Below are 19,045 nucleotides of genomic sequence, written 5' to 3' on the forward strand. Positions count from 1 at the left end.
CTTTTGCCACCTTAATATAAGAGGTGGGTAGACTGGCAGCATCCAGTATTTTCTTAATTCTGAAGTCTGGATGTATCCAATATTCAACATCCAGCTGAGGCTTTAATAATTCCAACCTTTCACCATTCCCCAGGTCATTTTTTGTCCCGATGAGACCCTAGTATCCAGCATGAGGGTCGAAACGCCGTCAACACGTTAATCAGACAAGACCTCTTTGATTATGTTTTGAATTATCAATCAATGTATTGACAAGCATACTTCGTAACTTAATAAGAGTCTGTCTTCGTGAGATACACCAAAGATCACAGAACTATGAGTGATTTCTTTATTGCTGTATGGTGTGGTGTCTCTTTTCTCACTTGGGGGTCACTGTTTTCAACTATCACTTCTTGTTTTATTTTCCTAAAGTATGATTTTAAAAATGATTCACCATTATATGCTGATGCAGCTTCCAAAACATTAAAAACATGTTTTTCACATGTGTTGGTCCTGGATTCAGTGGGGATTTTTTGAAAGATTATAGATGGATGATTTTCGTCTTCATTTAAGAAGTTTTTGTATCAGTTGACCAGTAGCAAGATTTTTCTGCTATAATATTTAAATTGATTGATAATGAGTTTCACGTGGATATGTGTTTTGTGATAATTATACCTAGGTTCATATGGACATTTTGGGTTGCTCTTGTATTTGTTTAGGGTCTGCAGGAAATGAGGCATAACAAAACCGTCAGCTTAGCTAGCAACTGCTTTATACACAGGCCACCATTATCAGGCCTCAGTTCCTGAAACCTTATTACAATATTAATTTCCCACAATACAGTGTATTTTGGTGCAGAGGGTGAGACAACTGATTAACTCTCATCAACTTGCAATCCACCAGTTTCTAATCAAACGGATAATGTCCCAGAAATATGGCAGATCGAAAGTGGTTTACTATCCTGTAACCCAATCCGCTCATCACTAATTGTGATAAGAAATTCACAAGCAAATATAGTTAGGCATCCAGGGGATCCACACCCCCATTCGTTGCGCCACCAAACCATTCATTGCCCAGCAGAAGAATACGTCTTATGAGTACTCCTCGACCATGACTTTCTGATGTTGAAGTTAGCCTGTTGTAAAATTCCTGACATTTTCCAACAGCCCTTGAACCCTTCTATGCCTTTAGGGAAAGTTAGCTTGTTAGGGTTAAGGTTTGCTGCTGCCCCACATGATCTGTCAGGCATTCCATGAAAAGTGGAAGATTCATCAGGCAATCACACAATATCTCTAGAAAAGCAGGGAACCACAACTGAGCTTTCCACAAACAAGTCGCCAGAATGAACTTTGCTCTCTGACATCTGAGATCACCCTGGGGGCATAAGAAAGGTGGGGGGTTGCAATAATTCCAGTTCATGCCCAAAGACTGCAGAAAGGCATCTGTCCTCTTCTCCAATGGGTCCAAGTGAAAAAACTTCAGCAATTGCTTGTTCAGCCGGATGGCAAACAAATCCCTGATAACGCGACCCCAGCTCTGATTGAGAATTCAGAACACTTGAGGGCTCAGCCTCTAATTGCTGGTTTCCCTCTGGTCTGTAAAGTTTTAATCATCAACTACGTGCTTTTGGTCCGGTAGATATTCCACAATCACCGAGTTATGGTGCTGCGTACACAAATGCCAAAAGTTATTGGCTATTTCTCCTAGTAAGCGACCTCAGTCTGCCCAACCTTTTTATGCACTAAACTGCATAAATACTGTCCATCCTCAGCAGAATGCAACACTTGCTCCACTGAAGAGAAAGAGTATTGATAGCAAAATGACCCTGCCAGTAAATCATAGCAATTTATGTGTATATGAAGTTTCTTCTGGGACCATCTGCTCTTGTGGAAACCAGACCACATTTCAATCTCGAGCCTTACCAGGTGGTATCAGATTCTGTCACTGTCTCCAGTAGACAATCAAAAATGGCTCAACGTTCCAGGCCTCCATGTGATCCAGCTGCCAGGCCATCTCTGACTTGTCTTCCGTCAGCAGAGATATTTGATCGACCTAGGACAAGCCCTTGCAAAGAATCATGATTTTCAATCTTTGAAGGGCTCTGTGATGTAAGAAACCTGGAAATATCACCTGAATGGACAAGGCCAAAATACCTACAATCCGGGATAGGGATCTGAAGGACACAGTTTGTCTGTGTAATGCTAACCCCTACTCTTTCTTGATGGCGTTCTTTCCGGACAGTGGTAACTGCGCCTTCACAGAATAAACCTGGAATCCCAGTAACTTCACACACTGACTTGGCTCCAAGATTGACTTAGCCACGGTGATGTTGAAATCTAGCTCCTACAGGAGTTGAATCATCATAGAAAGATGCAGCATTACTTTGGTTCGATCTTGTGCCATAATGAGATTGTCCAAGTACACATTCAGGTGAACACCTTTTGCTCTTAGAGACTCTACTACTGGACGCATCAGCTTGGTGAAACACCAAGGGGCAGATGAGAGTCAGAATGGAAGGACTTAGAACTATCACCCAATGGGTCTGCCACTGAAACTGGGGAAATCAAGTGGAGGGGGGGTATAGGCAGAGAAAGATAGGCATCTTTTAAGTCAAGACACATAAGCAAGTTGTGTTCCTGAAGCAAATGCCTCAAAAGTTGGACTCCTTCCATCTTGAAATGCCTGTAGACAATCCAGGGATTCATGTCACAAATATTTCAGACCATTTTGTAACCCCCCATCTCTCTTGGTCACTAGAATAAGTGTGCTGACAAAATCTCTGGTGTGGGGTTACGAAAGACAAATCGCCTCCTTGGTCAAAAATTTGTGGTTCTCCGAGTCTATGAAGTGTGGTTCTTGTTGGGAAAAACACAGTCCATTGGGCATAAGGGCCTGAAGAGAGTCCCATAGAGCTCCAACATGTAACCCAGAAATGTGTCCAACAGCCAAGGATCTTGGGTAATCACCTGCCAATTGTCATAGAAAAGGTGGCTCCTGCCCCCCCTCCAAAGTGACCCTTGAAACAGGAATACCTCTCACTTGTAAAGGCAGTATTGCCTAGTTGGCCTGACTTGGGCTCTCTCCCTAATAACCCTTCTGGGTCTGGACACTAGGAGCTGTGCAATTCTTGTTAATATAACGGCAGGGTATCAGACATTAAGGGATCTGTGAATAGATGACTGATGATGGTATTTACAAGGACTGACGCTGACTGACTGCTGCATGGGCCATGACAAGTTGGATAATGATCATGATAAATCTAGTTTTAATGTTTTGAAAGGTTTTCATTGACTCCTGTTTTTTTGATGTAGCAAAGAAAGAGTAGCATAATCGGAGCCTCCGGTCCAGACAGAATTATGATTCACTTTTATTTGAATATCTGTTGTTTTCACAGTTCATTCCTTTAATAAACCCAAAGACTACACTTCCCAGACAACTTTAATAAAGAAGTAACAAAGGGCCTCATTATGACCCTGTCAGTCACCAGACCGTCAGGGTCACGGTTGCGGTCGGACCGCTGCCAAAGTGGCGGTCTGACTGCAACATTGCGACTGTGGCGAAATCGCCACTGTCGGACCGCTGGCACAGCCAGTTTGCCACCATTTAACCGCCTGACGGTCTCGGCTGTTGTAATCTGCTAGGGCAGTGCTGGGGATCCTGGGGATTACGAGTCCCCTTTCCGCCAGCCTTTGCATGGCGGTAGCCCCGCCATGCAAAGGCTGGCGGAAAGGGGGAGGCCCTTGGCATGGGCAGTGCATGGGCTCCCATGGACAGCCCTGTTGCGCTTTCTAACGCCAGAATTATGGGCAGTGGGAAGCGCGACAGGTGCTGCTGCACCCGCTGCACTGCTACATTGGCACTGACTCGATTACGAGCCGTCGTCAATGTTAAGGCCCAGTTCAGCACAGGGCCAGCCCTTCAGTGAACCCCTAATAGCACTGGCGGTTTCTGGTTGCACAGGCAGCCTGATGGTGGTATGCTAAAATCATAGGGAGGGCCTAGGTGTCCAACTGTCCATCAGTCTCAAACTACAACATGGTATAACCGACCTTGACACCCCTTCCTCCTCCGTCTCTTCCTACATGTAAGAATTTCAACCGGTGTGTTTTTTTTAAACAACACTTTTCTGGTCTGTGTCTACAAAACAACAGCGTAAAAGCGTTATCCCATTCCTGCATGTCCACCAAAGTACTTGCCATTGACAAACTGATAACTGCACATCTTGGCGAGAAATATACGATTTATATTCATTTCCTTTCAATCAAAAACCACAAATTAACATTATCTGAATATATACTCCAAACATCTTAACACATTGTTTCTGTCATTTTTATGACTTTTTTTTTCAGTGCATTTTATTACAAACAAGTCTCAGCATACAGTTGGAACACATGTCAGTTTCACATTATTAACTGCTCATACATGGTACACAATAATATCCAGTACCTAGTCAACGTTACACTACCACTGTGCCTAACTCATCTCTTGTGTCTAATCCTGTAACTCCCCCCCCGCCCCACCCAAGGGTCCGAGAGGATGGGTCGCTCCTCCCCAATCATCCTATTGTGTCTCTGTATGCCACCCATTTTGACCATATTTCTCATATCTCCTCATATATCCACTTCTTTTATATATCACCTGCTCCGCCCTTTGGCACCAGTCCAGGTCCCTCTCCCAGTCTTTAATTTGTGAAGGGTCTCTCGTCCCTATTTCCGTGCGATAGTTCGCTTAGCCACACCAGCCACCAATTATACCCAAATCTTCAAATAACTAGGCCACCCCTCATCTCCCGTGACGCCCAGGAGCAACCATTTTGCCTCCAATGGTAGGTGTAGCCTGTTACTTTACCCATGATTCATATCCCCTTTCTCCAATATTCCTGAATTACTGGACATCCCCACAAGGTATGAAAAAAAGGATCCCACATCGTGACAACCTCGTGTATACAGGTCGGATTCAGTACGGCCCATTTTATGCAATAGCGATCTAGAGTAGTATGCTCTATGTAGAACCCTCAACTCTATAAGACTAAATCGGGCCCTTATTGCTACCTCTCTAGGGCTCTGAACCACCTCAACCCAATCCCCATCCTCAAGTGTTCCAAGATCATGTTCCCAGGCGGTTCATAGTGTTTTCAAAGGGTCTGGGGAGTTATTCATAATTTTCTGATAGGTCAGGGAGATGGCCTTACTCGCCAAGGGTTCCGTTAGCAGCCTGTATTCTATGGGGGATGTTTCCAGTAGCTGTTCCCCCTCCAATATATGCCTATGTAATGCATGTCCAAGCTGCAACAGCCTATAGCATTCCGATTGCCCCATCTCGTACTCCCATTCAAGGTCCTCAAAAGTCAGGAGCGTCCCCACTCCATACATCCACCAGGCAGTCTATCCCAATAAACTCCCGTTTCCGGAATCCCCGTAGTTTCCCGACCTCCTGAAGAAGCATACTGTCCCATAGCACAGTTCTATTTAATTTTATGACTCTTGTTACTTACTCATAACCATCTTCAGAGAAGCAGGGAGGGAAAAGGAGGTTACACCGAAGTGCTCCTGGGTAGGATAATCCTCGTCTTTGTGTCCTTAATAGAAGTGAAACTTTCTCAATAGCTAGGAAATGTTTTATTTTATGTCCAGACTGGAGGCGAGGATCATGCAACTTCAAAGCTTACTTACCACCTTGAAGCTGCTTCTGAAATGGGCTTAAAATAGAATTTCTTCAAGGTCGAATCAGTTAACCAGTCAGAGGCATTCACAATATCTTCTACTCGTCCTCCAGCTGTGATCTCTTTAGAGGCTATGCACCTCTGGTTGAATGGGCACCGACCTGGGCCATGTCAGGTCCTGCTTCCTGCATAATTCACCTTACCCAGCTGGCAACTGATAGAGAAAGCACCATCCTAAACGTTTTCCACTGTGCAATAAGCAGTTGTTTTTCTCCCGGTGGTTTTACCTTGGTGTTATGTTCATATATGCCTTAATGCACCTGACCATGCATAGTTTAGGCTTTTCAGGTAATGTTTGATACAGTACCAACTAACTAGTGTCGGTTTTGGTCCTCCTGCTTAAAGCGCAGGTTACTCTATTCAGAGTGAACATTCTACTAGAGATGTCCAGAGCCCTGACTTTAGGTGCCCTCATACTCAATAGCATAGCAAATTTTGCTGATAACGCCTTTCTGGAAAATAATTAATTGTCTTGCCAGGAGAAAAAAATATTCAGAATTATGCTCACAACCCACAAAGTAAAATACCTGGTTCATGGGGGCTTGGGAGAGACGATATTCACACCCAAGGATGTTCGCCCATCTGTAGTATTCGGAACATCCTGCTGAAATGGCAGATCTGAAGTTATTGATTGTCATATATGCCAATCTAGATGTGGGCCTCTCAGACAGGACGTTCAGGATGTGGATCTTTCTGCCTCTATGGGATCCAGGTATTCCTCCAAACACAAATGGGTCCATTTTCTCCATGCTGTTCTGTAACCTTTGATGGTGCCCTTGGCCCAGACACACCTGATGAAGTCCATACAATCTGAAAGTTCATAGCTCGTCCATGTTTCCTTGGAATACTCCAAGCCATGAGTTTCAAGTGTCCCCACAGCACCATGGGGTGAGCCTGTTTGGCGCAATCCTCCAGTGTTCTCAAAGGTTGTTTGTTTGCCTTCCTAGTTTGATGGTACTCAGAGCCCTGTGGGACCCTAGGAAAACAGAGAATTGCGCCCTTCGCTGATAATTCGGATACTTTTGCTGCCAATTTTTTGAGCTCGTCATTATTTGGCTTCAAGGCCTCAGTTAACACGATTGAAATGGAGGATTTTAGGCCTTCCAGAATATTGTGTTCTTCAGAGGGGGGATTCCTCTCCTTCTTTTCCAGACATTGGGAGTATTCATGGTCCTTAAAAATCTGCATGCTTTAGAGTTTCTGATCTGATCTTGCTTAGTCCAACGGAGCAACGATCTCTGAGTTTATGCACAGGCCTACAACAACCGAACCTCAGGAAAGAATCTGGAGCGACCCAACTCACTCCTGTTTTTGCTCTCCACCTAAGAGGAAAGAAACCACTTAATCAATACCTGGAAGAAAATTTAAATATTTCATATGACAAATAGCAAAAGGGAAAGAATATAACCAGAATACAAAAATAATATGTTCTCCTACATATCGCATAATTTATTTGTTATTGTACATGTATTAATAGGTGGGATAATCCTCGCCTAATAGAAGTGACAATTCTTGTTGCAACAGCTAGAAATATTTTTATTCTCAGCCAAGACCGGAGGCTACGATTTTACTTGTTTAAAACTGCCCCACAACAAAAAAGGGTACATTACAATAGGTTTACAATAGAACATTTTAAAAGTTGACTCTGGTGACCAATCCACAACCTTCATAATATCTTCCAGTCTTGAACACAAAGCATATATTTTGTAAGCCATAGGAATCCACACCAAATGTTCTCCAACAGTGGAAACATCAATTCAAGTATCAGATAAAGCCAACACATTCACCAAGCTAGAATAGCCACTGTCAGAGGTTTGAAAGGCTTCAGTGAGAGCCGTAAGAAACTGGCCTGTAGAATCCTGTTGGAATTTCGTAGTGTCACTTTCCTACTCCTTCAAATAGTAAACCACACAAAACTTGTCATTATTTGGAAAAGCCGAATATACAAATCAATTACTATTTGTGTTTGCACATTTTGAAATATGAAAGATAACTCCCCGAGGAGAAAAAAATGTATCTGTAAGATCTAGAGTTAAATGTGTGACACCCTTTTGCAAGAAATTAAATACAATAACATAGTCACTGTCGCTGATAGTTGGTTTCTTGAAAGATCAGAATTATCTGGCCAGCTCCACAAAGAATCTTAAAATAATGGGCCCGATTCACAAAGGTAAACGTAGAACAAAAATTTAAGTTTACACCAAAGAGTATAAGTTTAGACCAAAGTTCTAAGTTTAGACCTAAAGTCTAACTTTACTCGTAGTAAAGTTAGACTTTTGGTCTAAGTTTAGCCTTTAGACCAAAAGTCTAAAGGTAGACCGAAAGTCTAACTTTACTACAGGTAAAGTTAGACTTTAGGTCTAAACATAGATTTTTGGTGTAAACCTAGACTTTTGGTTTAAGTTTACCTTTGTGAATTGGGCCCAGTGTTTACATCCCAAAGCCTGGTATACCATGGTTGAGGAGGACTGGAGAATGTAATACCTCTCATGAGCTTACACACTAGAGAATGTTCTACAATCATTTTACCATCAATCTGATGATATCCCACTGAAATCATGAACTGAAATGTATGAATCAATCTGTACTCTAAACCACTGGTCACCATTTCAGATAAATAATTCCCAACCATTGACATTTCTGCCCCAGGGGATCCAGGCTCCGTTTGTTACACCAAAGTAACCATCTACCCCAGGCGGAAGAATATTGTTTATATGTACAGACTGACCATGCCGCCTGAATGAAGAAAGAAGCCTGTTGCAAAAATCTTGGCATCAGCCAGCACCTCCCAAAATTCTACAAGCCATCAGCTTCAGGAGCCCTGTTTGGATTAGAGGATGTGGTTGCCGTATTGGGTCCACCACTAACTTCGGAAAAAGTAGAAGTTGCACTAGGAGATTGTACAAGAGCTGCAGAAGGACCAGAAACCTTGTTTGGACCCTCCAAATCAGACTCACTAGAATCACCACCAATGTCTGTCTCATTAACTGAGCAGCTCCTCTAAGGATCATCATGAAAGGAGGGAAAGCGTAGCAGAGATTTGCACTAAAGTCCTGCAGGAATGCATCCGTCGCTAAGGCTGCATCACTGAAATGTGATGCAGAAGCAGTAATGGCAAAAGTCCTTTGTAATCTCCCCTAGCATCCATGATCTCATTCACCCAATCTAGCTGACAGCTGGGACGTTGTCCATCTTCAGTAAAATACACCAACTTGTTTCCTAAGGGTACAAAATCCTGATGGCAAACAAACCCGCTAAATGTGTGAGACAGTTGATGTTGAGATTTAACTCCTCTTGACCATCTGCCTCCATGAAGCTCAACCCTGAGCGGGCTCTCTAGCCCCGTCAGCTGGCATCTGACTCAATCACGATCTTAGGCTGACAACCAAAAATGGTCCTGCCTTTTTAAGCGTCCATGTGCTTCAGCCACGAAATCAACTTCCTACTTGCCATCACCGTCAAAGATGTGATTGGCGTACTACATCCCCTTCGTAGATGTTGGATCTTCAGGCGTTCCAGACTACAGTAATGCAGGGGTCCCAGGAATATCCCTTGGATTGACCATGCCAACCGGCCCAAAATCCTCGGCGATAGTCTCAAGGACACAGTCTGTCTGGAAAGAGCAGGCCACAATTCCCTCTTGATTCCCTCCATTTTCTGAAAAAGAAGATACGGCTGAGTACAAGGAGAATCTACCTGGAAACAGAAGAATTCTATGGTTTAGAATGGGGTCATCATTCATTTGTCGATACTGATCACAGACCCTAATTTCTGGAGATATTAAATCGACAAGGCAAGATGGATTTTTACCACACCTGGATCTTGAGCCATAATGATCAGATTGTCCTAGGTACATGATCAGTCAAACCCCTCTGGACCTCAGTGCTTCCACAACTACCTTTATCCGTTTGGTGAAGCACCATGGAGCTGAAGACAGCCTGAATGGGGGCACCTTGAATTTGTACCTTTGTTCTTTCCTATGAAACGGGGACATCTGCTCTGCGGTGCAAAGATTGGAATAGTCATATAAGCATCTTTGAGGTCCAGTTGGGCCACTCAGTCTTGATGTTGGAGGAGATCTTTCATAAAATGGACTCCCTCCATTTCAAAATGCCTATAAGCAATCCGGCGATTGAAATCCGCAGGTTCAAAACTAGTCTGAACCCTCCTTTCTTTTGAAACAAAAATATATTGCTACAGTATCCTCTAGGGGTGAAGGTCTGTAAGGCATGTGACTACTTTTCTCCAGAATGTCTGAATTTCCATTAAATCTTTTTCTGGACAGGAAAAATGTAGCTGGCAGGGTGAGACTTCCTGTTGGGGAGTACTCTAGCTTGAAGTCCTGTACTGAGAGCATCTTGTGCGAGAGATTGCCAATTGTGAAGGGACATGCTTATCCTGTTCCTCAAAATCACTTAAGATCATAGTAAAATGTGTACCTGTAAAGCCAGATCCTGTTCTGCCAGTCTGTGTTCCTCCATATCTGCCTCTGGCATATCTGTTTCGACCCTCTGTGTTTCGGAAAGGGAAGAAGGTTTCTCCCCTCGAAACCGCCTAACTACGTTCTACATCACTGGTATTGGTATCCTCCGTGTGGGCCTTGGAAAGTGGAATAACATGACGATCAACCCCGATATTGCCCAGCTCTTCAAAAAAGAGTAGTTTGAAAGAATTTCTGTAAGGAAAGTTGTGCCTTGCCCAAGGCTGTGAATGTTCTAAAAACTTGCCAAGGTCCTTGACAAAAGGGCCTCCAAACAAGACCCTCCGCTACCAGTCTAGGTTCCCCAGTGGTGACTTCCATAAGCTTCAGATCGATTCTCATTAGTGTATAGCATTTACACTTGATCGGAATAGCAGAGTTGGCATTGCCCATCTCACATATAGCACACTAGGCGCAACCAGCGAAGGGGTCTTGGTTTATGGGGGCGCCAGAATTCTTAGACTGTTAAGCAAGCTCAAGAATTTTCATGAGAGGGCTTGACAGGACCAACACTTTGTCTTGGCATGCCTTTTAAGATCTAGCCCTTAGATGTTTTTATGATCCTATGTTTGGATCAGCTCCTGGAGTGTCCGCCATCTTGCTGATAACCCTGGTCTGGGGCACTCCGCAATCAGGCAGTTATGGAGCTCCTTCTCAAATCCCTTGGCAAGCCCTGTAGGAAGCTGGCCTGGTGTGTGGTGAGCCTGTGGTGTTATTACCTTATACCAGGGATCCCCTATTAGTGAGGTGTAGTCAGTGTTTAGGAAGCCAGGCTCTCTAGAGGTAGCTGTGGATGAGCAGCCAAAACTTATATAGGAGACATGCAAAGCTTGTACAATACCACTTATAGTCACACAGCACTTACACACATGAAAGAACCACACAGTGTTACAAAAATAAAGGTACTTTATTATAGTAACACTAAAATACTGCATAGGCAATACTCTACTAGCAGGTGAGTAAACACTATTATATTCACTTTATGACACTATTATATACACCTTAGTATTCAGGAATGAGCATAGAAAGCAATAGAAAACAGTGAAATGACAGTAAACAATAGAGACCCTAGGGACAGACCAAGCCATATACTAAAAAAAATGGAATGCGAAAGGCAGACCCCCACCCACGTAAGTGAAATCTGTAGAGGGGAGCTGGAGGAACTATAAACCCCAAAGGATAAGTACCAGAGTGCCCCCCCCAGCGACCAGGCTAGAGGAGGTAAGTACCTGTTTTCCCAAACCCACAGAGAAACTTTGTAAAAAGACTGTGCAAGATCCAAGCAAGACTGCAAGGAACTGAAGATGGATCCAGACAGAAGAGGGCCTGCAAATGAAGGGGACCAAGTCCAGTTCCAAGTCCAGTTCCAGTTGTGTCCGGTCACCCTTCTGGAGATGCAGGACCAGGCCGACAGTGACCAGGAGTCGGCTATGCGGCACAGAGGCAGGAGAAGAGTTCCAGAAGTGATGCAGTCAATGTCCCACATCGGAAGAAGAGTTGAAGTCCGTCAGTGGTGTGAAAAAACCACCAACAAGCCTTGGCAAAGGCAAAAGCCCCAGAAGAAGACTTGCAGAGGTGCCGGGGACCAGGAAGCTCCGAGAGGACTCAGCTCAAGGAGGGAAGTCCGAGGCGACCCTCAGCAGTGAGGAGAGCCAGAAGTCGAGGATGCAGCTCCCACATGAAACTCACAGGCAGCTGGCACAGGAGTCTCAGTGAGGTCCACTCAGCACACCTAGAGAAGAGTCCCACTTCGCTGGACCACCAGGCAGAAGACTGTGCTTTGCAGGGAAGAGTGCTGGAGGCCGGGGCTACACGAAGCCTGAAGATCCCTTGGAAGAAGAGCCAACAAGCCTTGGTAGCTGCAAGAGTTGCTGTGCACAGGGGTACTGTCCTGCAGGGAGGGGCAAAGACTCACCACCTCCCAAGTTGGATAGCTGGTAGAGGAGACTGAGGGGACCACTCCAGACCACCACCTGTGTTGCAGGATCCAAACAGAGTTGCAAGAAAGAGGATCCACTCGGCTGATCGTCAATGCAGTTGGTGCCTGCAGATGCAGGGGAGTGACCCCTTCACTCCAATGAAGAGTCCTTCTTGCTTATTGGTGCAGGCTGAAGACTTGCCGCCCTCAGAGGATGCACAGCCAGGGAAATGTTGCAGTTGCTGGAAGGAGACGGAAAAACAATGTTGCAAAGCAAAGTTGTCGCTGGAGCTCCAGATTGTAGGTTCCTGTGAAGTCCAGTTGAGTTTCCAGTGGCCAGAAGTCAAAGTAAACATTGCAGAGGAGTCCTGATGGAATCTTGCACATTGAATCTGAGGACCCACGCAAGAGGGAGACCCTAAATAGCCCTAAAAGGGGGAATTGGTCACCTAGCAGGGTGACCACCTAACAAGAGGGGGATGTGACGTCACCTGCCTGACCTGGCCACTCAGGCCTCTTCCCACCTTGGATTTAAGATGGCAGAATCATGTGGCCACCTGGAGGAGCTCTGGTCACCACCCCTGGAGTGGTGATGGACAGGGGACTGATAACTCCCATTTCCATTGTCCAGTTTCGTGCCAGAGCAGGTCCTTGGACTGGTGCAAACCGGTTTTTGCAAGTAGGGCACCAACTGGGCCCTTCAAAGCATACCAGTGGCTTGGGGAGGATACCCCACCCAAGCCTTGTAACACGTATTTTAAAAGGTAGAGGGTGTTGCCTCCCTCTCCCAAAGGAAATCCTTTGTTCTGCCTTCCTGAGCTTGAGCCGTTCAAGCAGCAGGAGGGCAGAACCCTCTCTGAAGGATGGCAGCACCACGGTCTGCCCGGGAACACCTTACAGACTGGTAAGAGCAAAGCTGGGGGTCCTCTAAGGAGCCCCCAGAGTGCATGGAATCATATAACAAATACTAACAATAGTATTGGGATATAATTCTGACATGTTTGATACCAAACATGCCCAGGTTTGGAGTTACCATTGTGTAGCTGGACATATGTTGTGACCTACGTCCAGTACCCGGGTAAAATGGCTTCCCCACACTCACGAAGTCCAGGAAAATGGAGCTGGAGTTCGTGGGGCACTTACACACAGGTACCTGCACCCTGCCCTCTGGACTAAGAGGGCCTGCAATTGGGGTGACTTACTGTGACCTGTAGTGAAAGGGTGCATGCACCTTTCACGCAGGCTGCAATGACAGGCCTGCAGGCACATTTTGCATGGGTTCTCATGGGTGGCACAATACATGCTGCAGCCCATGGGGAACACCTAGTGCCCCAATGCCCTGGGTACCTAGGTACCATATATTAGGGACTTTCGTGGGGGCACCAGTATGCCAATTGTGAGGTGTGCTAAGTCCTAAGCAACCAAATTTAGAGGGGGAGAGCACAGCCACTGGGGTCCTGGTTAGCAGGATCCCAGTGAACACAGTCAAAAAGACACTGACAGCTGGCAAAAAGTGGGGCTAACCATGCCAAAATGAGGGTACTTTCCTGCAAGCCCCATTTGTATGTATTCAGCCACTTTTGCCGTTGGAGTCCATTCTGACAAACAAAGATGGCTGTGTGGTCCGGATCAAATGTGAGGACAGAGGCTGGGATCTTAGAGGGTGACCCTGTTGTACGTTATTTATGTTTACTTTTTTCCCCGGAGACTTTTTCCAAGAGGAGTTTGAGCGGGATTTCTCACCAGTGTAGTCTTGTTGTGGGTTGGAAACACTATAATCATGGTCCATCATAAATGTCATGGGTGGTTTCTCCATCGCTTCCGTATGTGCCCACTTTGTCTTTCCACCGGAGTTGGCCCTTTCCAGTTCTGTGAGATCGATGGAACAAGAGGAAATGTGGGTAGTCCTTGTCCTCACAAGATAGTTTATAAAGCACCACCAAAGTAAACTGGACGGATATCTTGGCACTGCAGAACCCACCAAAGGATCTTTTGCCTGGTTTGTGGGAACCAGATGTCCTGAGGAGCTCCCTAGTTTAAAAGAACCCACTGTGTTTACTAAATTGAATGGCAAGGCATTACTCCCCCTGGGTTTCATGCTTGCCACAGTCGCCAGAGAAAATCCTGGTGGCAAATGGGCCCCTGTATCAAAGGAGAGCGCTTGTGCTGGCACAGTGGGGATGTGAGATCCGAGAAATAGGATCAAAATCTCAGAACCTTCCCAAAGTAGCCTTTTTATTCTTCGGATCATCAAGAACTGATTAAAAACACGTGATGATGTTTTGGGGTGCTAGTTACCTCTGCATCTACTAGGTGAACATGTTTCAGCCTTCTGTTGGCCCCTAGCTGGGGTCCCTGGCTTTTGTCAGGATCGGGATCCCTAATGTCCGACCTCAGTGTCCATTCACAGGAGTTCGTCCACAGTCACCTCCATGCAGGCCCAGGCTGGGAGGCGAGCTGGAAATGTGCGCCCCTTTTATGCAGTTGTTGTTTTTGAGGCCCCGCTGTAACTTCTGATGGGCCCCATGGATGAGCTCATGGAGGGGTGCCTTGTCACACTTCGGGGTTCAGGGGACGCCTCAGTATTTCCGTATTGTAGAATTAGGTGCGCAAATGCAAACCCCGGTGGGAAGGACTCCCTCCACGCAGCGTGAGTTTAAAGGGTAAGGAAGAATAAGGGAATGCTTGCTCAAAGAAATGTGCCTATAATGCCCAGCGAGAGTAAATGATAATATAAATTATCAATATATATACAATTGAAAGAAGTGACAATCAGGCTGTAGAATGATGGTTGAGTTGTTTATTCTTGTGCAGGGTGTGCTTTCCAAATCGAAGACATCTGACCCAGTTCTGCTTTCTGGCTCTTTTCTTGGGCAGCCTCTTGAGGTGTCATTGCGAAGAACGTGGGGAAGGCATATTGGTCTCACTCCAATGTCGAATAAACGTGTCCCTCCCCTTTGCCATCGGACCTGTCTCCAACTGAAGAACCTTTCGAGCTGTCTGTCCAACCGAGATGCAAAGAGCTTTCTTCCCATTGTCTCCACTTCTGGTGAGCTGCTTGGAATACTCGAGGTTGCAGCCTCCAGTTGCTGGCATCGACAGGTATCCGGAGGTCCATTCTGCTGTCACATTCCTTTCCCCAGAAGGTATCATGGCTTGGAGACAAAAATGCCAGAAGGCTTTGACTATCTCCGCCAACATCTTCGACTTTGTTCCCTCTAACTTTTTTGTTTTGTTCTGCTAAACAATTCTTATTGGTTTCAATACAAAAGCAGTCGCGTCATTTTCAATATTCGTAGTGCAACGGCAATGCATTACATTTGGAGTTTAGCGAAAACAGCAGAAACACAGTGGAACCAGCAAAGAAAATGAACAGTCATCATGCAAATACAGTTCTGGTAGCAGACCCAGCCCAAAATGGTCTCACCATTTACCCTAAATCTGGGCATGTTTGGGAGGCCATCTCCTGGCCACATACACCAGTCTCTCCTGTTGGGCTCACCCGTCCACTCTGCGATGCCACTGAGACAGTGGTGGGTGATCGGGAGCTCTCCAGCGGGCAGCTACATCTCGCTTGGCCACCATGGTAGCTGCCCCCAGAAGTGCTTATTCTGCTTTCAAGCCTCCAGAGCCCTAAAAAATGCCCAAAAGCAGCCTTTGCTGTGAGAGTTCCCCCTCCCGTCCCAGTACACTGACAGTTCTGCAGTCCTCTAAGTTGTAGATATAACAAACTGCTGAGAGTGTTCATCTCAAAGAGAATGCAACAGTTGGCCTTTTAGAGCAACAGGGTTTTTATGGCAAAAGACCCCATTAACAGTTCTAAGCACTTGATATGAAGTACCAACACTTCCTCTGACCAACTACTTCCAGTGGAGACTGAGCCACACTTCGCTCCCCAGCCCAACCTGGTGGAGTCTGATTCGATGATGAATTAGGCTGGGCTCCTTATATGGCTCTGCTGTTCCAGCCCTCCACGTGTTTGAACTGCAAAAATAACTCCACTCTGACTTTTCTCAATAGTGTGAACTGATCCACGTATGCGAAACCTTTTCAAAGATGTTGAATCTTCAACCTTTGTACTGCTCTGGAGTGTAGAGTGGCCAAAAAAATCACCTGCATCGACACTAGGAGCCGTGCAATTTGAGCTACTACTCTCAAGGGCACAGTCTGTTTAACCAAAACTGATCTCAGCGCCTTCTTGATCTCCTTCCTCTGTCGCAATTGTTACTGAGCTTTGAGGGAATCTACTTGGAATCCTAAGAATTCTGTGCACTGGATAGAATCAACACACGTTTTTTGTGGACTACAAAGCCCAAATCTTGTAAGAGGTGGATCACCCACAACAAATGAAGCTTCGCTTGTGTCGGTTCCTCTCCATGGTAAAGAGGACAACCAAGTGAACTATTAGCCGGACTCCTGTGGCTTTCATCATCTGTACCACTGGTTTCCTCACCTTGGTGGAACACCGAGGCTCAAGAGAGACCAACGAGAGTGCAGCACTGAGAATGTGTGTCATTCTTCTTCCACTGAAACTGAAGAAACCTCATGCACAGTGCAAAAATAGGGATTCTTAAATAGGCGTCTTTGAGATCCAAATGGAGCATCCAGTCTCATTGTTTGATACGATTGCTCAATAGATGGATAGCCTCCATCCTGAAGTACCTCTAAAGGTCTAGCTGTTGAAATCTTTGAGGTTTGATTCCAACCTGTAATTTTCTCCTTTCTTCTGTACCAGGGAAATGTTGCTGCAAAGCCCTTTGGGATGAGGTGTGAGAAGTCTTTAGCTTCTTTGCACAGCAGTTCCTGAATCTCTGATTCAATAAAACTCTGTCCTTGACGGGAAAAAATCAGCTGCCTGGGAATCAATAGTGTCATTGAGGTCCATTAAAAGTATAGTTTGAATCCCTGAATTGTGTCCAAGGCTCATGCGGTCGGTCGAATAACTTTATTCGGCAATTGCCATAAAAGTGCAAACCAGAACACATATTACTGATCTATAAATAATGTAAAACACAATTAAAAACTATAAAACAATTTCTAAGAACACCATATAAACATCCGATCTAAAACCCCTTGACAAATAGCAGATAAATATACTAAACATGATTAAGAAATAACAAAAGCTCAAAAATACAGATATTATCTAAAATAGTAGCCTTTCACTAAGATATACAAATTTAAAATACAGTAGACCTTTTCCTAATACTTAAAGAAGCTGTAACAAAATCTAGTACATGATGACAGGTTTGAATATCTGACAGTCTCTGGAAATATAATAAAGCTTCCTCATAGTGGATAGGTCTAAGGTGACATAAAATGGGTAGGATAAAAGCCCTTCTGGGAGCAGCGTATAGAGGGCAAAAAAGAAGAAAATGCAGGGGCAGAGTGGTAAATCCTTTTTCCAGAAACATGGTTCGGGGAAGGCCACCTTAAAATGAATAAGATTAAATCTAAAAAGTATTAAAAGAGAAATTGTTCTAAAACTTGAAAACCAGATCAAATAGGGTTCAAGGCATGGAGCAGTCGCAATCCGAGTGTAGGGATCGAAGGATTTCAGTTTCAGGGAGCTATAAAATCTCAACTCTGAAACGTGCTCTGAATAAGTTGACTTCAAGACAGTCCTAGAATTTGTAGTTAACAAATGGGGTTCTTCAAACATGTACCTGAGCCCTAGCTTCTCAAAGGAGTTTCGCAGGAACACAAGCTAGGGAATCCTATTTGAGTTGTCCAACTGTAAGCAATCAGAAATGCAGTCTTGAACAAGTTTTGCCGCGGGGTTTAGCCAGCATCTAATCCAGAGCAGTAGAGGAGCAATGGAGACCCTGTCCTCCAAAAAACGCCGACCCATCTCTTTGTGGCAGATGATATTTGCTGTACATTTTGGAACCATCAGTAATCTATGCAGGAATTTATTTTCAACGCTCTGGAGAGAGGGAATTTTGTTATAGCCCCAAACTCCTGCCCTGTATATGACTGCTGCAGCGCACTTGGAGTTATAGAGTGTTTCCATCTGTGCAGGGGGTCTGTGGCCTAGTTTACTAGTAAAGCGAAAAATCGCTTTGTTATTCCTTGTCAGCTGTGGCAGCTTGAAGTTAATATGTGTCTTCCAGGACAGAGAGGAACTCATGTGCAAGCCTAAATAACAAAAATTATTCACCTTGTTTAGAATATGTCCTCCCATAGTAAATTGTTTAGACTTTGTATTACGTGGGCCACATGTCATAACAAAAGTCTTGGGGTAATTTACTTTCAAATCAAGGTTCAACATAAAATTGTAAAATAGGTCCAAAAGTCCCTGTAAAGCATTTGCGGTACGAGCAATTAAAACCGCATCATCAGCATATATTAAAACTGGGAGCGGTCTCTGGCCCGTCTTGGTACATCTTTTGCATGTTTTGCCAGCGAATCATAGAGCCCATTTATGTAGATCAAAAAAAGAAAGGGCGCTAAGATACATCCCTGTCTTACGCCCCTTGTTGACGGAATGGGAGAGGTTCTCTGCCCATGTAAACCATTCTGAACTGAAACCGTTAAATCTGTGTGTAGCCGTTTATTAAGCTCCAAAAGGGACGTATCACAGCCTAAAGCACCCAGGGTTTGCCATAGCTTCGACCTATTAACCATATCAAAGGCGCTCGTTAGATCAATACATGCCATATGAATGGACTCTTTTTTGACTATCACATATTTACTGAGTATCAGATGCAGATTTAAGACTTGCTCAACTGTACCTACACCGGGTCTAAAACCAAACTGAATAGGAGATAAAATCTGGGTTTCAGTCACCCAATCTTCTAAACGGGATAAGATCACGCTTCCTAAAATCTTTTCCGTCGAATCAATAAGGGAAATTGGTCTGTAACAGGAAGGATCTTGTCTGTTAACTTTTTTGAAAATGGGAACAATAATAGCCGATTTCCATGAGATGGGCACGTTACTATTTACCGCG

Source organism: Pleurodeles waltl, chromosome 10 (genome assembly GCF_031143425.1).
Source record: "Pleurodeles waltl isolate 20211129_DDA chromosome 10, aPleWal1.hap1.20221129, whole genome shotgun sequence".
NCBI classification, from domain to species: domain Eukaryota; kingdom Metazoa; phylum Chordata; class Amphibia; order Caudata; family Salamandridae; genus Pleurodeles; species Pleurodeles waltl.